Genomic DNA, 18999 nt, shown 5'->3' on the forward strand with positions numbered 1-18999 from the left:
ATTGCCCCCAATAGCTACGATTTATCGGCATATGCTGAATATTTAAACACGAAATTGCACATTTTCAGCTTAATTTTAATTGAGTAAACAACCTTGACTATGTCCTCTAACGTTTTCAAAGCTGCTGACAGATCCTAGGATATTCAAATATTAGTCTTAATAAACTTATTCCTCAAAAATACTTAATTATCATTTAACACACACATGACAAGTGTTACTATCTTATTGGGTCTATCTAAACCTTATAATATAATAAATATCACCATCAATATCACTCATATTAATCATACCTTAGGTTAAAATTAATATTCTTAAACTATAGGTTAAACTTAGAAAATCTACAAGTGTTACTACGAATGTCCAATTAAATCCCGGTCTGAACCAAAATCCACAATCATAAAAAAAATACTACTACGATTACTATTATTACTATTATCTAACTAGCTAAGTAAAGTTCTTGGACTCTACAATTCTCCCCTACTAAAAAGAATTTCGTCCTCGAAATTTACTTACAAAATAACTCAGGATACCGGCCTTGCATGTCCTCCTCCAACTCCCACATTGCCTCTCATTCAGAACTATTACTCCATAGGACTTTGACTATAGGAATGCTCTTGGACCGTAAGTGCTTCACCCCCCCCCCCCTATCCAGGATGCTAACCGGTCGTTCCTCGTAACTCAAGTCTTTCTGGAGTGCTATTATAGTTGTTGTTCCGACTGGTCTAAGGTTGACTATTCTGTCTAGGTTCAGGCTTACTGGCTTCTTCTTTACTTACATTAGCCTGCAGTCTCTCTACTTCTATTTCCATCTCTAGAACGTCAGCATACGTAGTATTCCCTGTGTTTGCTAGCTTAACCCTCATCTCGATCTTCAGTCGAAGTCCTCTAATGAACTTGTTCATCCTCAGAATATCAGTTGGAACCATCTCAAATGCTAACTTTGCTAGGCAGTTGAACTGACGTGCATATTCTCCCACTGATAAACTACCTTACTTTAAGTTGGCGAACTCCTCAACTCTTGAAGCGAGTATAGCCGAATTGTAATACTTCTTGTGGAACAACTCCACAAATCGAGTCCATGTCATGGTGGCAACATCATACGATTGCTGGACCAAGTCCCACCATATCCTGGCAACCTTCTTGAGTAATGACGAGACGCAGGATATACGGTCCACATTATTGAGATTCATGTGCGTCAGAATTGGCTCTACATTCCTTAGCCATTCTTCTGCCTTAAAGGGGTCTGTAGTCCCTTCGAAGTTTGGAACGTGCTGCTTGCGGAACCTCTCATACACTGGCTCCATGTGTTGTACTAGATACGGCGCGTAGTTTTCCACTGGCCATCCACCATATGGACCAACTTTTTGGGGTGCTGAGGCCATTTGCTGTGGCTGCAGTTGCGGCTGAGGCAGAGGCTGAGTCTGGGGTTGAGCCTGTTGTCATTGCTGCTGCAAAAGTTCCTCGACTTGTTGTCGTAGTCTGGCGATCTCCGCAGTGTTGTCAGCTGGCGATGCTGACGCATTGTGGCTAGCAGTAGCACGCACTCCCCTTCTACGAACTAGAGAGGCTTCATTGTTCGCTGGAACAACGTGGAGGCGTTTCTGTTGGTGCGTGCAGATCTTCGGAGCGACATCGTAGCAGAGTTCTAACAGTTGAAAGAAACATGTTAGAACTTTACCTAATAGGCTCTAAGGCAAAACTTATTCTAAAAAAAACATATCTCAGACCTATTGATTATGACTTCTTATGAAAAATTTTCTAAGTTTGTTTCTAATCATCCTATATGACTTAATTCTCAGGCTCAAAACTCATCTTTGTTCCAAAGTTAACCATATTGAGGGAGGGCTGGGATCAGTAAAATCGTTCCCACTACTATGGCCCCCTAGCTCTCAATATAGAAACTTGGTTCATTGATTTGTATCCACCCTCACCGAACTTTGTCATTATTTATTTTATTTATTATTTATTATGATTTGCAAAATAAAAATCAAACTCATACATGATAACAAAATAACATGATATTAATTTGGAAAAGAGTTTTTTCACTTATTACAACCATAAAACCAACAATAAATAAAACAAACAATGAAACTAACTATTCTAAAAATCAGGATCTTCTACATCCGATCCTTCATCAAGCATATCATCATATAATTCTTCATAATCTTCATTATCATGTGCCTCAAAATGTCCTCGAGGAAGGTTCGAAAAAATCCTATGTTTTTGCTCATTTGTAAACTAAAATTTTGATTTTGCAGTGAACCTAATTAAAAGAAAGTAATATCGCATTGCTGCTGGCAGTTCATCTTCATCATCCATTGTTTCCCATATCTCCTCTAAGGCTGCTATTATGGGATGAAAATCTCTAAATAGTCTAATTACTAAAATGTATTGTTCCGTTGCTCTCATCATGATTTGCTTAAATTCTTGAAGGTGACCTATTTCTCTGTGGAACAAAAGCAGTCTCCGAGTGATTCTCTCTAGTGTTCCTATGGTGTTTCTTGGTTCTCTTATTCTCTTTAGAGCTTTAATGGCTCGGATATCCTCATAGGTTAATGCTCTGTTCATACTTAACTGAAAACATAAATGCTAAAAATCGTTAGCTATACATATAAGAAAAATAACTATAAATTAAATACATACTTGGCAGTCAGATTTGGAGCTTTGACTGTGTGTATCGAGGAGAACTTTATGCGAATGAACCATTGCTCTGATACCAACTGTAATGACCCAACTACTCTAGACCTTGGACCATTACTAACTTCTATACAAAACTTACGAAAACATACATTTGAAATAACATATCTTTATTTCAGAATTGTAAGGTAAAGGCTTGAAACTATATAAAATTCATAAGTATGACATTGGGATCCCATTGTTAGAAACAAAACATAACTTTGACATAATAAAAACTTAATTAAAACTTATTACAAACAATTGCGGAAAAATACATAGAAAACCATAATTAAAGAGAATTCATCCTCGAATCGAACTCTCGGTCCTTCAATTCCATTCCGCCTCAATACACATCCCCAAGCTTCCAAGAACCTTTCCCGCCACCAAAGCTATTTTCCTGCACATATAAACATAAAGGAGTGAGCCTAAAGCCCAGCAAGGAAAATCTAACACTAAATCATATACATAAAATTCATATCAACATATACTAAAACATATCATAACATATATCACATATACTATAATGGCCATTATTACTTGGGGTCTTATAAACTAAACAAGTCATATGCCCATTAGATTTGTGGGGCTTGCTAGCTAAGCAAGTCATATGCCCATAAATTTATTGGGGCTTGTTAGTTGTACAGGTCATATGCCCAAGTCTACAAACATACATAACACACAAATCATAAGTTAACATAACACATAAATCATAAGATAACATATGCCATAACACATAATATCATATCCTATTTTCCTTACCAAAAGTACAGGGATAAGAGAAAAGGTTTGGGACTTTGGAACACTCCTAAAAACCATAAATGAAAGGGTGAGTATACTGAAGAAAAAGGAATGAAAAGAATGCCATCAAGAACATACTTACCAAAAACCTTATGTTCAAGATCTTCGATTTCCTATCCAAGAATAAAGAATAAAGTTAGGGTGCTGAGTAGAAAACTATAAGAACTTATGGAAAACAATACCAAAATGAACTAGAGTTTGGAATACCTTGAATACTTCTATGACCGATCTAAACCTTGAACCGAAATTTGCTATAAACCTTACTTCCCAAGTGTTTGGTAAGCTTATAATCCCCAACCCAAGTGTTTTAGCACTAAAAAATAACCTAGCAACTTGCAGCCTCTGAACTTAGCTTGATGAATGAAAAAATGGTTGGGTACTAGGTCCTATTTATAGAGTTCAAGAATGAAAAGATCTTCATTTAACTTGAATAAAATAATGGCTTTTTAAGTGAAAAATATTTGAATTATCGTTCAGCAGAGGCTGAAGACTCGGTCAGAATGATGCTGGACTTATCAAGAGGTTAAAGATTAAAATGAGAACGTTTTCAAAAACATTCAAAAATATACTAAAGGAGCCAATATATCGCCCCTTGTAGGCGATATATCGCCTGTGCCAGCATGCTTGAGGCTCGTCGAGGTGATCGTGCGAAGTTACCTGTTTTTTGTATCCCTGTACTGCGATATATCGCCCCCTATAGCTGTGATATATCGGCATATGCTGAATATTTAAACATGAAATTGCACATTTTCAGCTTAATTTGAATTGAGAAAACAGCCTTGACTAAGTCCTCTAACGTTTTCAAAGCTACTGACAGACCCTAGGATATTCAAATATTACTCTTAATAAACTTATTCCTAAAAAATACTTAATTATCATTTAACACACACATGACAAGTGTTACTATCTTATTGGGTCTATCTAAACCTTATAATATAATAAATATCACCATCAATATCAGTCATATTAATCAAACGTTAGGTTAAAATTAATATTCTTAAACTATAGGTTAAACTTAGAAAATCTACAAGTGTTACTACGAGTGTCCAATTAAATCCCGGTTTGAACCAAAATCCACGGTCATAAAAAAAATACTACTACGACTACTATTATTACTATTATCTAACTAGCTAAGTAAAGTTCTTGGACTCTACAATAAAAGTCTTTATCCAAAAACCATTTAATAATAAAGGCTTGTGTACGCCCTGATTTTCCCACGGGCTGATTATCGAGCTGAGATACGGCCTAATCATGACTACCACGTGGACATCCCCAAGGCCAGAGCTGCCATCGTAAGGTCCTACCTCCTTAGCTCGAGGGTTCGCCAAGGTTGCTCAAGGACTGAGTCTGGACCCTGAAGGCCGCAGGTCGAGGTAAGCATCCAGATCGTGGTGCGAGCTGGATGTGGAGGCTGTGACCTTTTATGAAGTCAACCATGCAAGGTAAACGTGCATATATCAGACATCACGTGTTTGATATATTCCTGACTTCTCGGACACGCAGCAGGAACGTGCATATTCAGACACCCACGATTGGGTTGGGCCGTGCGGCCCATTATCCCCTTACCTATTGATTTGACCACACTTATATGTCAGGTTTAGGAATTAATCATGAATGTCACAGAGTTGACATGATAGGAAAGAAGGTCACAGGATGACCTTCTTACGAACTCTGAGGTGCCTTCTCCTATAAATATGGAGACCTTGGGAGTTAATAGGGGTTGGATTTTCGATTGTAAGAAATACCCTGTAATCAAATACCCAGTATATAGCAATAATACTGACTAGTGGAGTAGAAGGATTTTAACCTTTAAACCACTTAAAAAATGTATTCTGAGTCACCATTTCATTTCTAAGATCCTTTATCTATTTTGGTTCAACCTAAGCACTAATCCCTTTCTCTTCTTTTCTTAATTACCTATTGGCGAAGAACCGCGTCAACAGTTTGGTGCTTTCATTGAGAGTCTTGTTCGATTAGTGCTGTCGCAAACATCCAACTATGGTGACTACTCGTTCCCGGCACGGTAACGAGACAGAACAGCATGATGGGCAGGAGGCTCATCATACTACCATTCCTGGTGAACAAATTCCTGAAGTCCAGCAGCGGCCCGGCAAGCAGCCGGCGGGCTAAGACGACACCGGAAGTTCGGCGCCACGGCCACCTAATCCGAACCCATGTTATTACACTGCGGTGGAGATGGAGAATGCTTAGCTGAGGAGCCAGCTAGCAATAGCTAACCAGCAGATCAAGGATGTGCTGGCCTGGCTACCCCCTCTCACAACCGACGCTAACGTCGGAGAAAGGCAAGGCGAGGCTCCTAAGTCTCGCCGGGGTAATCGGTCCAGTCATAGCCGCTCGGACAGACTTCCGACAGCCAACTCCACTCCTTCATCACACCATCGAGAGGCAAACTTCGAAGTAGTGCCTAGAGCCGGATAACAGCAGTACAGCCGTTCGGTCAGAACTTCGACTCCTAGCTCCCAACCAGCCTCGAGCATGCCCAGGGGAGCTCGAGGAAATTCTAGAAGGAGGTCCGGGGAGGGCTCGTAGCGTCAGCCCGTCCCCAACAACCGTCCTGCACCTCGTCCAGATCGCCAGGCGCGGGACCAGCAGGTTGGCAGGGCCTAAAGGCCCCCACCTAATTTTATCCGACCTGATGGAACTAGGATAGCCTCTCAAGTCAAGCATCCTCCGTCTCCAATCAGATATCCATCTCCTCCTCGGCCCGTCCGAGATATCCTGACCTATGGAAGTAGCAGGCCAAACCCGCCATCAGTCGGACCTTCCCGACATAGGAAGGAGCCGAGAGAAAGCCCAGATCCTCAGCACCAAAGGCAACCTCCGAGCCTCTCTAGCAGGAGCTACTGGACCGGCAGTCACCAGAGTGACCTTCCTAGCGGGGACCTGCGTCAGCGTTTGAGCTCGGCACAAAGTCCACAAGCCACCCTGGGGGGCGACCTGCGAGATCTCCTTAACTCTCATAGAGGGGAGCCAGCAGGAGGAGACAGCCATGCTCGCTCAGGGGGAGCCTTGTCCGAAGTACGTAACGGCGGGAATGCCCCAAATAACCTATCTCAAGAAAGAAGGGGCAATAACCCACCAAATATGTACAATGGATCCGGAGCTATTGAACAGCCCCGGAATAACCAAGGATATCAGGACCAAACCCTCAAAGGCCTGGCCCAGATGGATGAATATGTTAGAAAAAGAAAAAGATGAATATGATTCAGGGGACGAGATGGAGCTCTTCGCCCCCAGCATAGCAGCAACGGCTTACCCACCTGATTTCCGTATGTCGCACATGTCTAAGTTCAATGGAGACGGAGATCCATCGGATCATCTGGGGATGTTTAACACCCTAATGATGGCCCACAACATTGGCCCCGAGCTGAGGTGTTTAATCTTTCCTTCCACCCTGACTGGACCAACCAGGCAGTGGTTCAAGCAAGGTAAAAGATAGTCAATCAGCTCCTGGAAAACTTTCTCGGCTGATTTCAAAAGGGCATTCCGAGCCTCCCAGGCTGCCCGTGTTCAGGCTGACTCTTTGGCTAACGTGAGGCAGCAGCCCGGCGAAACTCTGAAAGCCTACCTGAGCAGATTTGCGAACGTCGCTGCTCGGGCCAGAGACGCAAATGATAGCTTCAAGCTCATGGCCATGAGAACTGGAATCCTCATCGGAGGGGATCTCTGGAAAGACATACAAAGAAAGGGAGTCAGCTCGGTTAACGAATTCCTCAGCAGGGCCCAGGAATGGATCAACTTGGAGGAAGCCGAAGCCTCAGTCGTAGGAACCAGCCAGGTCCCTGATCAGCCCACTGGAGTGGGAACGGAGGTCGTGGCAGCGACCCAAAACGTCACACAGAACAACCAGCTCGGTGGAGGCAAAAGAAAGGGGAATGGTGAGGGGAGCCAGCACGACCAAAAGAAGAATAAGTCTGTGGACAAGTTCAAGCCCGTCTATACGACTTATACAGAGCTCACCCAGTCTAGGGAGAATATCTTCCTAGCTAACTTTATTCACCTCCCCTGAAAGAGTCCGGAGCCATTGAAGCACCAAAAGGGGAAGAGAGACACCTCCAAGTTTTTCCGCTTTCACAATGATGTTGGCCACAATACTGATGATTGTAGGCATTTGAAGGATGAGATTGAGACTCTCATCCGAGCCGGCCCCTTGGTTCAGTACGCGCGGAATAGGGTCCCAGCAAGTCGACCTGCTCCAGAAATCCCGGCCAGTCAGGGGGGGTCTCGGATAGATCAGGACGTCCCCCCTCCCGTGGTAGGAGGGGAGATATCCACCATCTCTAGAGATCCGCATATGGCTGGCACGAGTAGGGGTGCCCAGAAGAGGTACGTGAACGAACTTAAGGCGCACAATGGAGTAGAGTTTGTCCCGGAACAGCGCCTGCCAAAGCAACAGCGATTGGAGAAGCAACCAATCATTTTTACAGAAGATGATGCGGGCCATGTCCAGTTCCCGTACAATGACCCTCTGGTCGTAGCAGTTCAGCTCGCTAATCGGAGGGTTAGGAGGGTGTTGATCGACAATGGGAGCTCGGTGAACCTCCTATTCCAGTCCACGTTAGAAAAGATGGGTTTGACTGTCGCCGAGCTGAAGGCGACCTCCATGATGCTGTATGGTTTTTCGGGAGAAGGATCGTTGGCCATAGGGACGATCGAGCTAGTGATCACCCTGGGAGAAGGATCTCGGACAGTCTCCAAACTCCTCGAGTTCGTGGTCATCGACTGCTCCACTGCATACAACACAATTTTAGGACGACCTACGCTCATAGCTTTTGAGGCCGTCACTTCCATTCGCCACCTCGCGATGAAATTCCCTACTTCCACGGGAATATGCACTGTCCATGGCGATCAAATCGCTGCCAAGGAATGCTACTGCATTTCCATGAAGGGAAAATCTAAACCCGGGCAGCTGGCAATGGCCATCCAAGGTGGTGAAGAGGAATCTCGGGAACCCTTAGCTGATCCTGAGATTGAAAAACCTCAAAGCGCCGAAGGGGAAAATATCGTCTTAAGTGAGGATATTGACCCCCAAATAGGCGAGGACAGATCCGAGCTCCAAGCTATTGAGGAGCTCGAGGAAGTAAACATTGACCCGCAGAACCCATCACGAATGGTCAAGCTCGAAAAAAACCTCTACAGCGAGAGGAAGGCGGAGCTGGTCAGATTTCTGCGAGATAACCTGGATGTGTTTGCGTGGTCACATGAGGACATGGTGGGAATCAGCCCGAGTGTTATCATGCACACACTTCATATGGATAAAAGCGTTCCTGCAAAGTCCCAGAAGCAGAGACACCTAGGAACAACCCGGGCTGAAGCCTTGGAGGAAGAGGTAGCCCGGCTCAAAAAATGCGGCTTTATCCATGAAGCCAAGTTTCCAATATGGGTCGCCAACCCCGTGCTGGTCCCGAAGCCCAATGGGAAATGGAATAAAGCCTGCCCTAAGGATTGTTTTCCACTGCAAAGGATTGACCAGTTGGTGGATGCCACAACAGGGCACGAGCTTATGTCCTTTATGGACGCATACTCAGGCTACAATCAGATCTCCTTGAATCTGGCGGACCAGGAGCACACCAGTTTCATGACCCCGACTAACGTTTATTGTTACAAGGTCATGCCCTTCGGGCTGAAGAATGCCGGGGCTACGTATCAAAGGTTGGTGAATAGAATGTTCGCAGACCAGATCGGAAAAAACATGGAAGTGTATGTCGATGACATGCTAGTCAAGTCAAAGACTGCCGATAACCATGTTTCCGACGTGGAAGAATGCTTCAAGATCCTACGGGAGTATGGCATGAGGCTAAATCCACAGAAGTGCACTTTTGGAGTCGCATCGGGAAAATTCCTGGGTTTCATCGTCAATGCCCGAGGAATTGAGGCAAACCCCGACAAGATCAGATCACTGCTCGAGCTTCCCTCACCCAGGTCGCGCAAAGATGTCCAAGGCCTAACAGGAAGAGTGGCAGCCCTCAATCAATTTATTTCCAAGTCCACCGATAAGTGTTTGCCATTCTACAACCTGCTCCGAGGAAATAAGAAGTTCGAGTGGACAGAAGAGTGCGAAAGCGCTTTCCTCGACCTGAAAGCACATCTGGCCGAGCCACCCGTACTATCCAAACCAAAAGCAGGAGAGCTTCTTTTTCTTTACCTGGCTGTCACGGAGGATGCAGCCAGTGCCGTGTTGGTCCAGGAAGAAGACCGAATTCAGAAGCCAGTCTGCTACATCAGCAAGAGACTTCTCGGAGCTGAATCCCGGTACCCGTTGATGGAGAAATTGGCGTTCTGCCTTATCACGGCCTCGCAAAAGCTCAGGTCGTACTTCCAGTCCCACTCAATACACGTCATGACTGATCAGCCTTTAAGGCAGGTTTTGCAAAAACCTGAAGCATCGGGACGCTTGTTAAAATGGGCAATCGAGCTCAGCCAGTTCGAGATTTTGTACACTCCGTGAACTACTATAAAGAGTCAGGCCCTGGCCGATTTTGTAGCCGAGTGCACACGATTCCGGGAGGATCCTGTACAAGACTCGCCCCAGGTCACCTCCGCCCAGGCGTCGTGGAGGATATTTGGGGATGGTTCATCCAATGAGAATGGCTCCGGAGCTGGAATCATTTTTATATCCCCTGAAGGACATAGATTCCACTCGGCGCTGAGGTTCGGGTTCAAGGCCTCCAACAACGAGGCCGAATACGAAGCTTTGCTGGCCGGGCTAAGGATAACTCAAGAGCTGAAGGCGAGCTCCATCTAGTGCTTTAGTGACTCCCAGCTCATGGTAAACCAGGTTCTGGGCGAATATCAAGTACGGGGACCTAAGATGGCTGCCTATCTAGCGAGGGTAAAGGTTGAGCTGTTTGCGTTCGGGCGGGGCTCGATCGAGCAGATACCTTGGGAGCAGAACGCTAATGCAGACGCTCTCGCCAAGATCGCCACCTCTGGGGAGACGGAAACCCTGGGGTTAGTGCCGGTAGAATTCTTTGAGAAACCAAGTATAGAGGAAGCCAGGACGGAGGTCGAGATGATCGACGCCAGGCCGACCTGGATGACTCCCATCCTTGAGTATCTCGTTGAGGGAAAGCTACCTGAAGGGTGTAATGATGCGCGATGAGTTCTGTATCAAGCTCCCAAGTACGCTATAATAGAGGGGGTGTTATACCGGCGTGGGCACTCCCTACCTCTCCTGCGATGTGTTCTTCCAGGCGAAGCAAAGGCCATCCTGCAGGAAGTACATGAGGGTTTTTGCGGAGATCACACTGAGGGGCAAAACTTGGCCTTGAAGGTCTTGAGGCAAGGTTATTACTGGCCAACTCTGTCCAAAGACTCAATCTCATACGTGAAGAAGTGCGACAAATGCCAGCGATTTGCCACAGTTGCCCAAGCTCCCCCAGTCGAGCTGAAGATGATCTCTTCCCCATGGTCATTTGTAGTTTTGGGGATCGACTTGGTTGGCACCCTCCCTACTGGAAAGGGCGGGGTCCGCCACGTTGTGGTAGCCATCGACTACTTTACGAAGTGGGCTGAGGTAGAACATCTGACAACGATAACTTCCAAAAAAAGTCCTTGACTTCATGGTTAAGAACATTATCTGCCGATTCGGGCTAGCCAAGAAGATTGTCTCTGACAATGGGACCCAGTTCGACAGTGACCTGTTTACCGAATTTTGCGAAAGGTACGAAATTGTGAAAAGTTTCTCCTCCGTGGCCTATCCTCAGGCGAACGGCCAGGTCGAGGCTGTCAACAACACTCTCAAGGCAAGCCTCAAGAAGAGACTAGATGAAGCGAAGGGGGTCTGGCCGGAACAGCTCCCCCAGGTTCTCTGGGTGTACCGGACCTCGCATCGGACTCCTACGGGTCATACTCCTTTCTCCCTGACCTTTGGTAGTGAGGCAGTCCTCCCTGTGGAGATTAAGGTGCTTTTGCATAGGGTCCAGTCTTATGACCAGGACCCCAACCACGAGCTACTTTGCGCTTCCCTTGACCTAGTTGATGAAAGGCGAGAAGATTCGCAACTCCAGCTCGCCCATTATCAGCAGAAGATCGCTCGCTATTTCAACTCCAAAGTAAAAAAGCGTGCCTTTAGCGTTGGCGACCTGGTCCTAAGGAGAGTCTTCTTAGCCGGTAAGGATCCCAAAGATGGAGTCTTGGGACCGAACTGGGAGGGACCGTATCAAGTCATCGTAGTCATTAAAGAAGGAACTTACAAATTAGCTCGCCTTAATGGAGGGGCAGTCCCACAGACCTGGAACGCCATCCATTTGAAGAGATACTATCAATGATTCACTTGTAAGGCCTGGAAGGCCATTTTTTATGTATTAAGTAATGAGAATCAAGTTTTTGTTTATATTTGTGCACATTTTCAAGTGTAATCTAAAGTAACCACGAAAGACCCTTTCCTAGTTACTTGGGGGGCATATGGTACCTGGATATAACCAGGTCGCCTTAATGACTTAGAAGTTGATTCATATCGATTGACCGTTGTTTTTCTTAAAAAACGCGAGATATTGATAGGGATTAACGCGAACTAAGTCCTATCCTGGATATAACCAGGTCATAAAACTTAGAAGTTAATTTAAATCTATTGATCGTTGTTCTTCCTAAAGAGCTCGAGATATTGATAAAAATTAACACGAACTAAGTTTTCAAATTAAGTTCCTGGATATAACCAGGTCATAAAACTTAGGAGTTGATTTAAATCTATTGATCGTTGTTCTTCCTAAAGAGCTCGAGATATTGATAAAAATTAACACGAACTAAGTTTTCAAATTAAGTTCCTGGATATAACCAGGTCATAAAACTTAGAAGTTGATTTAAATCTATTGATCGTTGTTCTTCCTAAAGAGCTCGAGATATTGATAAAAATTAACACGAACTAAGTTTTCAAATTAAGTTCCTGGATATAACCAGGTCATAAAACTTAGAAGTTGATTTAAATCTATTGATTGTTGTTCTTCCTAAAGAGCTCGAGACATTGATAAAAATTAACGCGAACTAAGTTTTCAAATTAAGTTCCTGGATATAACTAGGTCATAAAACTTAGAAGTTGATTTAAATCTATTGATCGTTGTTCTTCCTAAAGAGCTCGAGATATAGATAAAGATTAACGCGAACTAAGTTTTCAAAATAGTAACTAAAATGCGTAGAGGCAAAGGGTAGTAAATCAATTAAAAATAAAGTTGATAGTTAAATTGTCTCGAGGTGGAAGCACCTCATGCAAAGGTTACACAAAAAAATTAAAAAATATTGAAGGAAAGGGCACGAAAGAGGAAGGCCCTAAGCTCTGCCTGGTGGCCCCTTGGAGGTCGCCGTCTCACCCTGCTCAGTTGCGCCGGAGCCTTCCCCGGCCTCGGAGGGCGCTTCTTTATCAAGGCGAGCTTTGATCTTCACCAGCAAGCGCTCCTAGATGTTCGCTGCCAGGAAGGAGAAATCGATGTCTGGGTTGTAGGCTCAGCAATGGTAGAACATGTCTTCCTGGCGGTATCTGAAGTTGCCCGCTCAGCCTCCAGGGCGGCCTTGGCCTCAGCCTTCGCGGCATCTAGGTCTGTCCGCGCAGTGGCGAGGGCGGTCTCGAGCTCTTGTATCTTTGGGCGAGTGTTTTCCAGCTCGGCCTGAGCGGCCGCCAAGGCATCCTTAGCCATCTGCAGAGAAGCCTGGTGAGTGGCCACAACCGCCTGGTGCTCGTTCCTCATCTCCTCGAGCTGAGTTTTAGTCCTGGCGATGCTCCGGTGAAGGGCAACGACGCTATGCAAAAACGGAGAGGCAATTGCCTTAGAAAAAAAAGAGAAGGGAGAAAACAAACACAAGGCAAGGCACGGTAATAAAAAACCATAAAAGGGTAAGGTCAGCTTACCGTCATGGCCATGCCTAGTGAAGACTCCAGCACACCCACCGGGCTCCTGGTTTCGATGGCCCAGAGCTCCTTCTCGTTGAACTTGTATATGTGGCTGACGGCGTAGTTCGCCGACTAATACACCGTTCCCCGGAAGGCCCCCGGAATCTTCTCCAGGTCCTGGGGATTGACTGGGATGCGTACCTCGGAGGGTATAATTTCCGAGGCCTTGAGCTCCGCCCCTACGTCCCAGGCGAGGGCTGGAGCTCGCGGAGGGGGTGGGGGCATGCTGCTCCCCCCTGGAGCAGAAGGAACCGTTCCCATGACCTGGGCAGCCGTGGGTTGCTCTTTCTCCTTTGCAGGAGACTTGGTGGGGGTCCCGGCAGCATGCTTAGACATCTGGAGCCTTTTCATTCTTGGCCCAGCGGCCCCAGCTGAGGGGTTCCCCCCGGCGAACGCACCTCGCAGACTCTCTTCGGGCTGAGACATCTCTTCTGTCAAAACAAAGATATGATTAGTACAAAAGTTAATAGCCATTCAAAAACAAAAGCAAAGAGAGATTCAAGTGTATATATATACTAAAAGGGATCCTACCCCACGAGCTAGAAGAAGAACCTATGGTTAGGACCATCGGCCACGGAGCTCCTGCGGGAGAATCTAAGTCGATTATTTCCCGAGCTGGCGCAAGTTCTGGATCCGACTCTGGCTCCGGACTAGATTCTTCTACATATTTCCTATGTCCCGGAGCTACGGCACTTCTTCGGAGTGATGGCCATGACCGAAGGTTGGTCCCATACTCCTCAAATAAGATCGACCTAAAGGCTAGGGTGTTATCTACGACTACGGTACCCCTAGGTTGGCTATCTTGGTAATCCAGCAAGAGTTGGTCGACACAGTGGAGCAGGGTTGTATCCAGGTCTGGATCTCTTCGGTGACGTTGGACGATCTGTCTGGGATTGAACCTAGCTAGCTGGGGGTCAAAAATGGCCCTATCTAAGTTCCTAAACAAATAAGGGTTACCTTGGCCAGAAGGACCCGCGGCTGCTCCGGATCGGATCCGCTCCTCGCCCGCTGTTTGGGCGACCTCCAACGCCCGCTTCTTGTTCTTCACGAGGGGAACCTCGTCCTCCTCATCTTCATTCCCCACGACCTCCTCCACGATGGTAGGTCTGGTGTCGCGAGCTAGGGGAAGCCCCCGGGGCCTCCTTAGGTTCAAAGTCTGATTTGGGAAAATCAGCTTGCAGGCCACCATCGTCTCGTCTGTTACGACCACGCGGTAATCCTTCTCACTAGGGGGCAAGCCCGCCAGTGTCTCGTATTGGGCCTTGAGGGTCACAGATTTCTCTGTCCTCGCGAAGATAGCTGTAGGAGTAATCTAAGTCAGAAAGGGATACAGGAGGAGCTAAAGGATACTTAACTTACGAGCTAAGGTTGAAAAGCACTTACGAGGACGATTGAAGTAGTGGAGCTCGCAATTTCTGAACCCCGTCGACATAAAGAATTGATCTTTAAAGTCATTGGGATGGCTGGGCAGCTCGATGACCGCAGCCGTGTTGGGGAATCGGGTTAAGTAATAAAACCCGTCGCCTCGCCCCCGCTGCTCCGGGCTAGCCTTGAGGCAGAAAAAGTACAAAATGACTGCAGGAGTGGGGACCTCCCACTCCTGCTTCAAGAAGAAATATCTTAACCCCGCCAATAGTCGATAAGAGTTGGGGGGGAGCTGGAAGGGGGCCAACTTCACGTAATTGAGGATGTCAGCGAAATACTGATCCAACAGAAGGAAGGCCCCCGCCTTAAAATGCTCGTCGCTCCAGGCCGCGAATGCCTCGTCAAGCGGCGTGCAGCTCCGCTCGCCCTTTGCGGGAGGTCGGGCAACCACCGATGCTCTCCCCAGCCCAATGTTGTGGGAGAGGAATATTTTGTTGATCTTCGTCTGGTCGGTAATCTTAGAGACGATCTTCTCCGCCTCAAAGAACGCGTCAGGAGCCACCTCGAGCTCCTGTTCCACCACAGGCCCAAAGTTGGGGATCGGGGATTCGGGCATCACCACTTTTCCTTTGTCTTGCTGAGAGGCCGAGCTGCCCGCGGTCTTCTTTGGAGCGTTCTTCTTCGGTGCCATCTGATCGCCTAGTGAACAAAAGAAAAGATTTCAGAAAAGGCGACCCAAGCATAAGGAAGAGTAAAAAAGAGTGTTCTTTGCATGAACTGAGGTAAGCCCAGCCCATGGAGAGTGAGACCACGCAGTTCTATGAACACACGCCTGTGCTCCCAACAGATCCCCGATTACTCGGAATTCATGTGTCAGGAGGGTCAGGTTAAAATGTTGCCTTGGAGGGAAAGTTCCAATAGGCATGAAAGGAAAAACCGCCTGTGAAGCGTGTCCCCTAAGCCACCCAGTTTTGCACCCAAAATACTAAATATTTTGAACTAAAATCCCAAAAATCATACCCAAAAATTTTCCCCAGAAAATGCATCCTGTAAACCATGCTCCTAAACGGCTTCCTACTACAAACAATACCCTAACCTAAGAGGCTTTCACCCTTCGTTCCCACAAAACCCAGCAAACCCTTGCATGCGGCTACAGTAAATATTTACCTAAGCTACAGTAAAAAATAACTTCGAAACATGCACAGTCAGGAGACTTACAGAGCGTTTGGCTGGGAAGTGGATGAAGATATCGCCTGGGTTGGGGCTTCGTCGGAGCAGTTGGTTCCAAGGCTTCGAAGGAGTCTCTGCGCCTGAACCTCTTGAACGTTAGGAATGGCGGTCGGGAAGAAAATGGTATTTTCTCTTGAAGATGAAGAGAGAAGAAGGGAAAAATTTCTGAAAAATTGCAAATGAACGGGTGGCCCGTGCGTAAGGTGGCCACCCCTTTTTATATGCATAAAGGGTCACGTGAAGAGGGCCGTTGGATTACCCTGATGTGGGATCCGAAGCCCTCCACTCGAACGATGAAACGATGGCTGGGCATAGGCTAGGCCATTTAATACGGTTCTCGGAAGACATACCGTCACCAACCATGATTTTCCACGTATTCGGCGCCTGCGTAGAATGTGGAATATGAAGAGTTCATGGGGAAGCCTAAAAGCCCCTACTGTGGTCCTACACGACGTTGTGTACCATGAGCAGAGGCTTGGGGGGCAGATGTATGCCCTGATTTTCCCACGGGCTGATTAGCGAGCTGCGATACGGCCTAATCATGACTACCACGTGGACATCCCCAAGGCCGGAGCTGCCATCGAAAGGTCCTACCTCCTTAGCTCGAGGGTTCGCCAAGGTTGCTCAAGGACTGAGTCTGGACCCTGAAGGCTGCAGGTCGAGGTAAGCATCCAGCTCGTGGTGCGAGCTGGATGTGGAGGCTGTGACCTTTTATGAAGTCAACCACGCAAGGTAAATGTGCATATATCAGACATCACGTGTTTGATATATCCCTGACTTTTCGGACACGCAGCAGGAACGTGCGTATTCAGACACCCACGATTGGGTTGGGCCGTGCGGCCCATTATCCCCTTACCTATTGATTTGACCACACTTATGTGTCAGGTTTAGGAATTAATCATGAATGTCACAGAGTTGACATGATAGGAAAGAAGGTCACGGGATGACCTTCTTACCAACTCCCAGGTGCCTTCTCCTATAAATATGGAGACCTTGGGAGTTAATAGAGGTTGGATTCTCGATTGTAAGAAATACCCTGTAATCAAATACCCAGTATATAGCAATAATACTGACTAGTGGAGTAGAAGGATTTTAACCTTTGAACCACTTAAAAAACGTATTCTGAGTCACCATTTCATTTCTAAGATCCTTTATCTATTTCGGTTCAACCTAAGCACTATTCCCTTTCTCTTCTTTTCTTAATTACCTGTTGGCGAAGAACCGTGTCAACAGCTTGTAATTCATATCATAACTGATGATAATTTATAGATCAACCTAAATCCTGAGTGTTCATGAACTCCTGTTCATGTTTATTAAATCTTTTGATTCATTCGTTAAGGTCTCTTCATAGGATGAGGCTAATGACTTTTGTTTTGGTGATTTAATACCATGGATGGATGGGAACATGTATCAAAAATACGGAATCTAATCTTTCCTAACAGATCGTATATTAGTTCCCTTAAGGGTTAATTATGGAATTGAATGATTTTGAGCTCAAATCTATAATTAGATTATAGATTAATTATTCACTAGTGAATTAATGGTACTTAAGGAATAAGAAGTAAATTAGAAAGGTAAAATGGTAATTGTTACATTCTAATTTATGAAATAATTAATTAGAGGGTTGAATTATTGTAAGATGGTTAGATCAATGGACAACATAGAATAATATTTCTTTAAAAGTATATTTATAACATAAAGAGTGCAATTCTGAATTTATAGTGGAGAAATATCATAATTATTATAATTAAACAGTTTAATTATTTAGTTACAATTTATTGGAGCTTAATGTTATAGGTCCATGGTCCCCAAAATGGCTCAAACAAACACTGACAAAGGTAAATACAAAAATGGGCAAAATGACTTATTTGATAAGTAAAATATTTTTCTATGCACTAAACATAATTATTGTATAATTATGTGTAATTAATTAATTATTTGATTTAACAAAAATATAATTAATTTGAATTAATTTATTTTTGGGATTTTTGGTATTTAAATAATAAGAAAAAATTAGAAAAAATCACATGCCTTCATTGGCATGTGGTACACGTGTAGCACAGTGCTCAGTCACTGTGCTACACGCATAAGAAGCTATTGGTAGTTTCTTGGTTCCACAATTTTAGTTATTTAAATATTAAATAATGAGATATTGTAATATGATTAAAATATTATTATTTAATCAAAAATCCGATAACAGATTAGTTATTTTCAAATTGTTTAAAATAACTAATATTTTATTTATTATATATTGGATATATTAAATATAGGATATCAGTTTTTCAGAACGATATTTTTTCAGGGATAGAAAATATATCGTGAAATCTCTCTGAGAGAAAGAGAACAGTGATACAAGCATAGATCACTGTTCTTCACAAACTTAAGTTCAAACTTTATCAGATCTCATGTGTTGAGAACATCTGATAAATAGATTTTGCATATTATTTTGTATAGCGAGCCCACACTCGTTCTTTTTGTGCTGAGAACATTTTAGAAGATCTTGGTGTGAGATCTCAAGGATTTTTTCCATACAAAAAGATAGTAGCGAAGAAGGACTTGAGGTAATTTTCTATTCATATCTTTGATTCAATATATATATGTATGTGAAGAAGTAGATCTAGAAATCTTGTGGGATTAAATTAACAATTTTGATTGTTGTTCCACTGCGTATAATCTTTTATTTGATCTATGAAAACCAACAAATGGTACTCTTATTTGATCTATGAAAACTAACAAATGGTACCAGAGCCATCTTCACATATATTTATATTGAATCTGTGTGGGTTTAGTATAATGCATTTATTTATTTTTGATGAATGAATGGATGGCTTAATATGATTGAATGCATGGGAATGTTGAATCGTTAATTGTATGGTGTTTTGGGTTAGGATTTATTTATGATTAGATCATTGTGTAAGCCATTAAAGGGGAATAGGATTTATGTAATTTTATTAGGTTTTTGACACCATAAAATTGTATTTCCGATCACACAAAGTCAAAACGGAGCCCAGGATTCAGAATTCAGC

Source organism: Humulus lupulus, chromosome 3 (genome assembly GCF_963169125.1).
Source record: "Humulus lupulus chromosome 3, drHumLupu1.1, whole genome shotgun sequence".
NCBI lineage: Eukaryota > Viridiplantae > Streptophyta > Magnoliopsida > Rosales > Cannabaceae > Humulus > Humulus lupulus.